An 11,585-nucleotide genomic window follows, 5' to 3' on the forward strand; every position below is an offset into this window, starting at 1 on the left:
TTATCATTGGTACATACATATGTTAATGAAGATCTTGTTGGTATGGCATTGTGTTGATATATATATATATATATATATATATATATATATATATATATATATATATATATATATATATTTCAAATTCAAAGGTATTGAAATGATGCCTGATCATATGTATTATCTTTCAATTTGTAGGTGTTGCTCATGGAACCCGTAAAGTTACAAACTTCACATTGGAAAAGCTATGAGTTTACATAGTGGTATTTTTTCATCAAACATTCTTAATTTTTGATATTAAATTACTTATTTGCAGTTATTGTTGTGTATATCTTTAAAAGAGGTTACATTAATCGACCAAGGTTGGATTGCTTGGGGAGAAGCTATCATTTTACAAAGAGGTCAAGTCATGTATCATTAAGCTAGTATCGGTATCTTCGTACTCTAACCTTAATGAGGTTACCCTTAGTCCTATTTCCATGAAATAAAAATTATGTTACGCATTCTTGTACTAATTGTATTGTTGATTTGTACTTCACATATGATATTTGACTCGCTCAGTGGAAACAAGTCGATTGCACTAAACCTTGTTTCAATGGGTAAAGGTGAAGCTTTGATCAATGACCAAAGTATTGGAAGATATTGGGTCTTGTTTAAGACCCCTACGGGCTCTCCTTCACAGATATGGTTCAAAACCTACATTGGTTAGTCACTGTTTGATTATATTTTTTATTGCTAGCAATTGTGATTTGATACATTGCTTTATGTTAGACAGGTACAAGTACCCCGATCTTTCCTTAAAGCAACAGGGAACCTATTAGTTTTATTTGAGGAAGAATATGGAAACCCACTTAACTTTTCATTAGATATTGTTTTGATTATCAACTCTAGTTTGTTTTGTATGAATATCTAAAAGATTTCAAACTACGTTGTTTGTTTTTAGTAAACCAATCGTGTAATATACTTTAAAATTTTGGATTGTAGATATTTGAAATGTTTTATACTTAAATTTACCGTTTTTTGTTTTATTGTATAGAAAACTTTTATTGTAAATAAAAATCATGGGAAATTAAAAAATCACAAGGGCACGGCTAAAATTTGTAAAATCTGTACAGAAGGACGACTTATCGTCTCTATGGGGATATGTATGGCGACAAGAAGTCATCACAATTAGAGATGAGCATCGGTACTGGGTACCCGCTTTTGGAACCGAAACCGCCTCAGAACTACCGGTTTTGAAACTGGAACCGCCTTAAGCAGTTCCGGTTCCGGTTCCTAAAGTTATGGAACCGCCTTAAGTGGTTCCGGTTCCGGTTCTTGTTTTTTCGGAACCGCTACCCGCTGAAACCGGTTTATATATATATATATATATATATATATATATATATATATATATATATATATATATATATATGTTACTTAGACCGGTTTAAAATATATTGGTCCGATTTTGTCTGTCTTTGGTCCGAATTGATTTGATTTGGATCGAACTAAATTGTGATTTTGTCGAAAAAAGTTAACAAAATTAATGCGACCGGGTTACCCGCTCCCGGAACCGGAACCGCCAGTTCCGGGACTGGTTCCAAACATTTAAGAACTGCCTAGAGCGGTTCCGGTTCCAGTTCTAACTTTCTAGGAACCGCCGATTCCGGTTCCGGTTCCGGTTCTCCCCAAATGAGGCGGGTACCCGCCTATGCTCATCCCTAATCAGAATAGGTATACCTACGACAACAAGTCGTCGCTATAGGGTTGGCTATGGTGACTAAGGCTATGGTGACGACAGTAGGATCTAAAGCGACAAAACTATGGCGACAAAGCCTAAGGGTACGACATGTCGTCTCCAGGGTCTATAGCGACGATTTTGAACCCTATGGTGACGACTATGTCGTCCCCATAGGACTTTAATCTTGTAGTGATAAAAGTTGGATGGAGTGAAGATTTAAAAATAAATGAGGACTCCGAGAACAAAAATCTTTGTTATACCATCGAAAAAATAAAATGTGAAGATTTGATTTTTTTTATCATTAATATCTGACGAGATAATATAACATTTTAGTAATTATGTATGAGATATTGATAATTTTCGGAAAAGGTTAAAAGGTTTGGAAAACAAAAATTTTATTTAATTGAATATATTATTCATGCAAATTTATATGCTTAAAAAATAATTTAGTTCAAAATACTATAATTCAAAATAATTTGATTCAACATTTTAAAAATGATATGATTCAAAAAGGTTATGAACGAAAAATATTACCATCCTTAATATTCTTTTTATTTAAAATTTTATAATTGTTAAACATTATAAACTAAAACCGATATTTAGTTGAAAAAAATAAAAAAAATAAAAAAATAAATAATAAAAAATAAAATAAAGATAATCAAAAAAATTAAAACAAAAATAAACAAAAACACTAGTATCTTCAAGTATGTAACAAATATATTAAAAAAATTAAAAAAAAAACAGTAAAAGAAACAATAAACAAAAAGTAAAAAATATTTTTTTTTTCAGAAAAGAAAACTGAAAATTTTATGAAAACGAGAAAAATAAAAAATAAATAGAAAAAACGCTAAAACTGAATAGATATCCATTTAATTTTTTTTAATAAAAAAAAAGCTAAAAGAACAAAAATCCTAAAATAAACGAAAATAAATACTAAAACTCCTTTTAATGGCGTTTCATGGACTTTAATTGCACGCGATTAAATCCTTAAATCCGTATTAATTACCAAATACGAACGTAAAGATACCCTAACTAAAAATTAAGTTTAACGTTTGTACCTTTTAATAAATTAAATGATAGAAAAGTTCTTACATTCTACACGGTTTAACCCACTTGAAACACTAATACTCATCCCACGTCTAAACATAAACAATCTCCTAATCTCTATACCCCAAAACTATGCAAAAATCTCACATTCCAAAATCCACATGGCTTAATTGGATAAATATTCCATAGCTAGTCCCAACACACAAAACAGTAGCCACGTCCACTTTTTCATGATCTCTTCCTCACACACACCGGAACCATGTACTTTTCTTGGACCCCACGCCTAAGCTTCCTAAGCATGATCACTTCACGGCATTTATCCTAAAATCCCACCGCCATGCACCATTAAAACCATATAGCAAAAACAACTTTCATAAATATAAATCCATGCAAAACCATATTTGTTATGCACCTACAAAAATAATCGGGTTTCACCTTAGTTCATATCATCACAACGTTTGCTTGTTCCCCACACAAACCATACACATTCGTAATTATTTACAAAACCTTAATTATTTAATCCCACATTGCCACAAACCTAAACCGAACACCTATGTTCAACCTATAAATACTCCATTGATCTACCATTTTCAATTCATCCTTTCATTCCTCAAAGTTCATCACTACTAGAAAACTCATTCAATAGTTACAACACAATTCGTAACTATTCCGTTGCCATAAGCGGATAGCTACGTAATTGCTACGGAATAATGCTTGTAGTATAATGGGCCGTGGCTAAATTATAGCTACAGATTAGCTACTGAATAGCTACGGAATTTTCCGTAGCTAGCTATGACTTTGGTACAAGAATAGCTACTGAACTAAATAGCTACGGAAATAAATAAGGCGTCCCATTTTGTAACTGATCCGTAGCGATTCTGTAGCTAGTTAGCTACGGAAATTTTCCATGACTATTTTCCGTAGGAAAACCGCATGTTTTCTAGCAGTGCAACGAATAAGTGGCTAGCTGGCGGAGCTGTGTATCATGACCGGGAACAGGTTCTCTTTTTTGTATCAGTTTAGGTTTATGAATTGTTTTATATTTATTTGAAACATTGTAAGTATGTTGTGCTTATGAATAGTTTGACATTTATTTTGCTACATGTTTTTATTATATTAGTTGTGTTTTAGTTTAAGTAGACTTTTTTTTTTCTTGCAATCTTCCCTGTCTTGCCAAAACATCCACAACGGTATGGAGGACGAGGATTGCAGAGTGCTTAATTCGTAACTAGATCTAGGAACAATTAATACAGTTATCTCTATGTATCACGAACAAACAGAAAACCTATAATTAAACAAAACTCTACTTAACTGAATTTAGGGCTGAGACCAATAATGATCACTTTTTCGATTATTGAATTCAAGCTTTTTTATATTATTTATTTTATTATTTCTTACAAAGCAATTACTTAATTTCATTCTCTCAATTATATAGAAGTAAATTTTTACCGATAAGCTCCCTTGATTTGACCCTTAATTACCGCTTGTAAATTTCTCATTTGCATAACCCAAATTAATTTTAGCTCCAACGATAATACTAGTAATTTGTTCGAGGGTTGTGCTTGGAATAGTCATGTTTACATGATTGTTGGATTTCCAAAAAGTTATATACCAATTAAATTGTCCTATCACGCAACTGTCTTGTATGTCCCTTCTTTATTTGATAGTCAACGAATTATATTTGTGTTAATAAGAGATTTAAAGAAAATAGTTGGATAATTAATAAAAGGGTTTTAAGGTTTATTTTTGGCGAGGCAACACGTTCATTACTTTTCTTTTATGCAAGTTACTCACATTCAATTACCTTGATATAAGTATTCTTAATTATAAATTATATTATATCTAACTTGAAAGACATTAATATGCTTTACCTTCAATAAACCATTTAAAACATAATGGTTACTATAGTTTTAGTTAATAAACATAAACATTTTGCATGCTTTAACTTTCTTTAACTATTTAAAACATATTGGCTACTCTTGAAAGATTTCATAAACATAAACATGTAGTATGCTTTAACTTCTATAAACAGATGGTAAATATACTAGTTACACTTGAAAAGAGTTTCATAAACATAATCATTTAGCATCTAATCTCTACTCCACTTCACAATCCAAATCTTGTTTCGTACCTAATCATTTATTATATATTAACCATCACATAAGGCTACTTTTCACATTCAAGCAACCTAATTTCTTAAAAGGGAATAATAATTCATTAATTTCATTTCATGTAGTTGAGTCAAACTATATAACATAAACTAATCAATACATGCATGTAGCTTGTTAAATACCATAATATAATTAGCTCTCCTATTCGTATTTTATCAACTTACTTTATTTTAATTAAATTACTTTATTTTTAGAAAATTTCTTTGAATCTCATAATAATTAAATATCTATGTTAATATTGTCATTCTAATATCATTATAAACTCTAGTATAATGGTTAACAATGTTTTATAAAAGGTTCCTAATCGTTTTTTACGTTTTGTCCCATTTTGACCAATTAGTAGTTACTTTCATAATTCGGTTTAAATTCATGTTATTCAATCTAAACATTTACCAATAGTGTTTTAAACAAGTACAAAAGTTAACAAGATCTTTTAAAGATTTTTTTTTTGAATACATATATATATATATATATATATATATATATATATATATATATATATATATATATATATATATATATATATATATATATATATATATATATATATATATATATATATATATATATATATATATATTACTCATATCAGTATATTATTTTCATGAAATGTATTTTTATTTTGTTTAAGAACGTCTAGTATCTTTCAACTTATGAACTCTTCATAGGTTTATACTAATATTTATATTTTATGTCCTCAATATTAAAATTTATTAATATGGTATTTTAATATTCTTTCAAAAAGCATGAACTTCTTATTTTATATCTAATTGATGCCAATGTGTTCCCAAAATCTTCCAAATATAATTCCACGTCTATCGTATATTTACTCACACTTCTATAGCTAAAGTATTATGATTTTAGTTTTAACGTATCTATTTTTCTGATATTTTTAGACTTAACCAAAGCACTTTTCTTTACCCATTTGTGCCTCTCACACCCCCTGAGTTGTCTTACTTTGTTTATTCAAAACACATACATAAACGTACTCTCTCAAGAATATACACACTTTCTTCATAACACCTACGTGCATGAACACATACACACATCAATCTTCTAGTGCCCCAACCACTGTTTTTTCCCACAATCTGCCGTCACCACCTTCAACCACCTCCATCTCTGCCCAAATATCCTATACCATGAAATCGTTTCGAGTCTCCTCTACCACCACCACCATATCTACTGACAAAATCCTAACCTTTAAAAAAACGTAGATCTTGTTCCAGCAGCATCTACATATGCCCCATTCCTTCGTCATCCTATATCATCTCCTTCACACCATCTTTCAAATTCTAGATGATACCCCCCCCCCCCCCCCCCCACCCCCACCCGCAAAAAAAAAAAAAAAAAAATACACACACAATATTGTTATGGATCGTTGACTTCTCATATTTTGTCAAAAAAATCCCTCCACAACATATCATCAAAAAGCCCAATCACCAAATCCGACTCCTTGGAGGGGTGAGAAGAGGTAGTCGGAAGCCTTTATCTTTTCAAAAAGCCAGTGCCATTGTATTCTTTCAAATTAATATAAGTTTTCAAAATCATTTTCAACACCTTGTTTCCAATGTTCCTCCTCAATTGATGGAGTATCATATTAAAACCCCTCTTTTTTCTTAAAGAACAAGAAAAATAGCGAGAAATTGGGTGAGTTGTAGTTACATATCTGGCGGTGGTTTTACCGAAACGACGCATTCCATATCTCTCCTCCTTCTATAACCAATTTTGTAATAAGATATAGATAAGCGTCTTCATCGGCATTAAACTTGGAATTTTGCAACTCCTCTTGCAAAACCTGATGTCAAACTTACTATTATCGGTATATCGTATTAAAAAAATGATTATGGAAGGAGCAAAGATATGGAATACGTCATTTCTGTAAAAACCACTGGCGGATAAATAACTGCAATCCAACCAAATTGTTGATACTATTCTTGTTCTTAAACTGTGAAAGAGTGTTATGGTTTGATGATACTCTATCAATTAAAGAGGAACATTAGAAACAAGGTGGTGAAAAGGATTTTCAAAACTTAAATCGATTTGAAAGGATACAATAACATTAGTTATTTGAAAGAATACAAGATTTTGACCACCCTATCTCACTCTTCCAGATGATCCGATCATGGTGATTAGGCCTTTCATTGGTACGATGTGGAGGGATGTTTTTTGAAAAAGCATATGATAAGTGAGGGATCCATAACAAGATGGGGGGTTTTATAATTTAAAATGTGAAAGTGGGTGTAGAGGCGATGATGGAGGTTAACGGTGTACGGAGGCGGGGGCAGATGGTGGTGAACCAAGATATGGGTTCTTATAGGGGTTGGTGTTTTGAAAATATATATGATATAGATGGTGGTGCTAGTAGACAGTTGGAGGCGGAGGTGATATGGAATGGTTTTTTTGGTAAGGATAGAGGTGATGGGTGGTGGCATGAAGAAATTAAGCATGTGTTATTTCATGTGGTTGTAGATGTTCTTCAGAAAGTGTGTGGGCATTCTTGATAAAGTTTGTGTTCCTTAGATTATATGTGTATGTGTGTTTTGAAGACAGAAAGAGTGAGTGAGATCTGATATTTTCACTTTATTTATTTCTTTTTCTAGTTTATTTTTAGCATATTTAATTTCTTCGTATTTTAATTAATCATCATGCATATTTTCTGTTTTTGTTATATATATCTTTATGGGGTACTTTCTAGTCTTTTGAGTTTAATTGCAGATTTCTGAAAGACTATGCAATGCACACACTTTTTACTAACACCCTTAGTTAAAAAGGGTTAAGTCTTTTGTAAAATTACCACTATACCCTTATTTACTCTTTTTTTTTTCTTTTTTTTAACCTTATCCTTTAATGCTTTGTAGTTAACAAGGCATCTTTCTCATTCGCACTTCCCTTTTCTACCTCTCTGCGTGTATGTGTGTATGTGTGTGTATGTGTATGTGTACGACTGCACTAAGCTTCTTCTCTTACTTTCTCTATACAAAACATATACATAAATACACTCTCTCAAGAATATACAAACTTTCTTCATAACACCTACATGTATGAACACACACATCCATCTTTGCCTGCCCCACCATTGTTTATTCCCACAATCTGCCGCCACCACCTTCAACCACCTCCATCTCTACCCAACTATCATATACCATATTTATTTTTTTCCAAAAATCATTCCAAGTCCCCTCTACCATCACCACTATATCTACTGATAAAATCCTAGCCTTTTAAAAAATGTAGATCTTGTTCGACTGCAATTTACATCTGCCCCGTCCTTCTTCATCGTATATCATCTCCTTTACAGCTCCTTTCAAATTCTAGATGATTTCAAGAAATCGTTCTGAGTATCCTCTACCACCACCACCACCACCACCATATCTATTGAGAAAATCCTAGCCTTTAAAAAAATATAGATCTTGTTCTACCACTATCTACATCTACTCCCCTCGTTCGTCATCCTATATCATTTCCTTCACACCATCTTTCAAATTATAGATGATAACACCCCCCCCCCCCCAAAATCTTGTTATGGACCCCTGAATTATCATATACTTGTCAAAAAAATCCCTCCAAAACATATCATTAAAAAGCCCAATCACCATGATTGACTCACTTGGAGGGGTGAGAAGAGGCATTCGTAAGAAATTGGGTGAGTTGTAGTTACTTATCCGCCTGTGGTTTTACCGAAATGACACCTTCCATATCTCTCCTTCTGTTATAATCAATTTTTGTAATAATATATAGGTGGAGCATTGTTGATCGTGACACATACTCTGTGGAGGAGATTCTCAATTAGCTCGGGGAGTTTGCTAAAGACCGTTTCCAAGTTAATGTTATTTGTGCTGTTAGATGTGCCACCCTTTTCCAATTATGGAGAAATAGAAATGTGGCTACATTTCAATCTAAAAGGAAAAATGTTGAGGACATTTTTATTCAGATTCAAAGCGATTCCATTCTTTGGTTGGATAGTAGGATGTCTAAACTGGCTATTGATAGAAATTTGTGGCTTTCTTCACCTAGCCTAGCCATTAACCCGATGTAATTTTGTTTGTCGTGTGCCTCCCAGTTCCTGGCTGGGTTGTGCCTTTTAATTCAAGTTGCCTTTCCAATATATATATATATATATATATATATATATATATATATATATATATATATATATATATATATATATATAAGCTTCCTTATTGACCTTCAACTTGGAATTTTGCAACTCCTTTTGCAAAATCTGATGTGAAACTTACCATTATCAGTATATCATATAACAAAAATGATTATGGAAGGAGTAAAGATGTGGGAGATGTCATTTCTGTAAAACCGTTGGCGTGAAGATTTAAAAATAAATGAGGACTGCGAGAACAAAAATCTTTGTTGTACCATTGAAAAAATAAAATATGGAGATTTGATTTTTTTTATCATTAATATCTGGCGAGATAATATAACATTTTAGTAATTATGTATGAGATATTGATAATTTTCGGAAAATGTTAAAAGGTTTGGAAAACAAAAATTTTATTTAATTGAATATATTATTCATGCAAATTTATATGCTTAAAAAATTATTTAGTTCAAAATACTCTAATTCAAAATAATTTGATTCAACATTTTAAAAATGATATGATTCAAAAAGGTTATGAACGAAAAATATTACGATCCTTAATATTCTTTTTATTTAAAATTTTATAATTGTTAAACATTATAAACTAAAACAAATATTTAGTTGAAAAAAATCAAAAATAAAATAAAGATAATCAAAAAATTAAAACAAAAATAAACAAAAACACTAGTATCTTCAAGTATGTAACAAATATATTAAATTTGGCAGAGGAGAAGATGAGGGTGATGGTAGGTGGAGAAAGAGAGAGAGAGAGAGAGAGAGAGAGAGAGAGAGAGAGAGAGAGGGAGAGAGAGATGTGAGATGTGATAGTTTCGTTTTATTTACTTCTTTTTCTATTTTTGTAACGACCCAATTTTTACGTCCGGAAATTTCATTTTAAAATATTACTTTAGAAAACATTAATAAATAAAAAACATTGTTGATCACACCATAACACTTCGCTACCATGTTTTAAAAGGTCAAACCATACATCCCATCAAAATATCAGAGTACAATCCCAGTGACTCTCGTAAATGCGGAAGGCAGAGTGTGTGCATGACGTGCCGCTACCGCGCCGGCTCCTTCCCCTTCGGTGCAGAGGTACCTGAAAACAAAACTGTAAACGTAAGCACAAAGCTTAGTGAGTTCCCCCAACGTACCACATACCATACAAACACATGACATAAATACTGCCAGGCTATTCTGGGGTGCCTGACTACCCGGTACGGCCATTCTGGGGTGCCGACCTACCCATACGGCCATTCTGGGGTGCCGTCCTACCCGTGTCAAGCCATTCTGGGGTGCTGACTACCCATGTCAAGCCATTCTGGGGTGCTGACTACCCATGTCAAACCATTCTGGGGTGCTGACTACCCATCGGTCCTAACAACCGATCCTCGGGGACTGGTCCCCTCCCGCTACCTCTATCGCATAACATAACAGGCCAACATACAAGCATACCATCACATACAGTCAGATGTTTCTGGGGTGTCTGACTACCCTGCGGTCCTAACAACCGAACTCTACTACTATTGCATATAACATATCATGAGAGCATATAACATAACAGGTAATAGCAAACCTAGATGATATCACAAAGACAATCATCTATCATACGTCCCCTATTGGTGGGCCGGCATTGTGGCCTTAGGCCCACCACTACTGGAAGGTAACTCACCTGAACTGCTGAGCCCTACTGATAAATCTCTGGCTGCTACTCGACAATCCCCTGATCCGCTGCTCCTCCAGCTCTCCGAGCTATCAATATACATATAACACTTAGTCTGACAGTCAACTAAGTCAACTCTGGTCGAAGTCAACCTTCCAGGTCAACCCTACTCGCCGAGTTCATAAGCTCAGGGTCTTTCTTATTCGCGACCCGACTCGCCGAGTCAGTCCATGACTCGCCGAGTCCAACCAGTTCCAAGTCCTGTCCTGTCCAACTCGCTAAGTCACCACCCGACTCACTGATTCGGGCCTCGACTCGAAGGGTTCAGGGTTTTCGCGATCTGACTCGCCGAGTCCAAGAACAGACTCGCCGAGTCCTAGACAATCTTCAACCAACTCGCCGAGTTGCTCATCCAACTAGCCGAGTCCATGCCTAACTTCATCCGACTCGACGAGTTGTTCATCCTACTCGTCGAGTTCCTCCTCATCTTCAAGCTACTCGCCGAGTCCATACGGTTCTACATACATGCAGAGGACCTTTGAGTCATGCATGGACTCCAAACTGTAGATCCACTCTTTTAAGGTCTATTCCTTACGTAAAGTTGCAAACTTTACGTGTAGAGAAGGAGATCTAGGCAAGATACGCCATTAACTAGGGTGTAAGGCCAAGGGACTTCAAAATCAACACAATGACTGATACTTTATGCTTCTCCAGGCCCTAAAACACTTGAATCTGAAGTAGCAACTCCAGATCCGGCTTCTAACCCAAAATAATAACATTATGGCAAAAGAGCCCCAACAACCACACATAGATCTAGGTGCAAAAAGGGTCCAGGAACTAGTTTATTACCTCCAAGTGCTCAAAATGAACTCACAATCTCAGATCTATAGCTCCTTCTTGCTCCTC

The sequence above is a fragment of the Lactuca saligna genome, chromosome 1, assembly GCF_052625555.1.
Source record: "Lactuca saligna cultivar CGN05327 chromosome 1, ASM5262555v1, whole genome shotgun sequence".
NCBI classification, from domain to species: domain Eukaryota; kingdom Viridiplantae; phylum Streptophyta; class Magnoliopsida; order Asterales; family Asteraceae; genus Lactuca; species Lactuca saligna.